The sequence below is a fragment of the Gavialis gangeticus genome, unplaced genomic scaffold (genome assembly GCF_001723915.1).
Source record: "Gavialis gangeticus isolate Ggan-Ray unplaced genomic scaffold, GavGan_comp1, whole genome shotgun sequence".
NCBI classification, from domain to species: domain Eukaryota; kingdom Metazoa; phylum Chordata; order Crocodylia; family Gavialidae; genus Gavialis; species Gavialis gangeticus.
This window is the reverse complement of record NW_017728997.1, coordinates 22,212,512-22,212,715: the sequence shown is the minus strand read 5'-3', so window position 1 is coordinate 22,212,715 and position 204 is coordinate 22,212,512.

Below are 204 nucleotides of genomic sequence, written 5' to 3'. Positions count from 1 at the left end.
CTTCCCAGCAGATGTCTGGAAAGTTCAAGTCCCCCATGATGACCATGCCCTTTGACCTAAGTACCTCCATGAGCTGACTTAAGAATTGCTGGTCTAGCTCTGCCCCTTGGCTGGGCGGTCTGTAATACACCCCCACTGTTAAATCTCTTTCCCCTCGACTGCCTTGTATTCTAACCCAGAGCACTTCAGAGTGCCCCTCCTCTG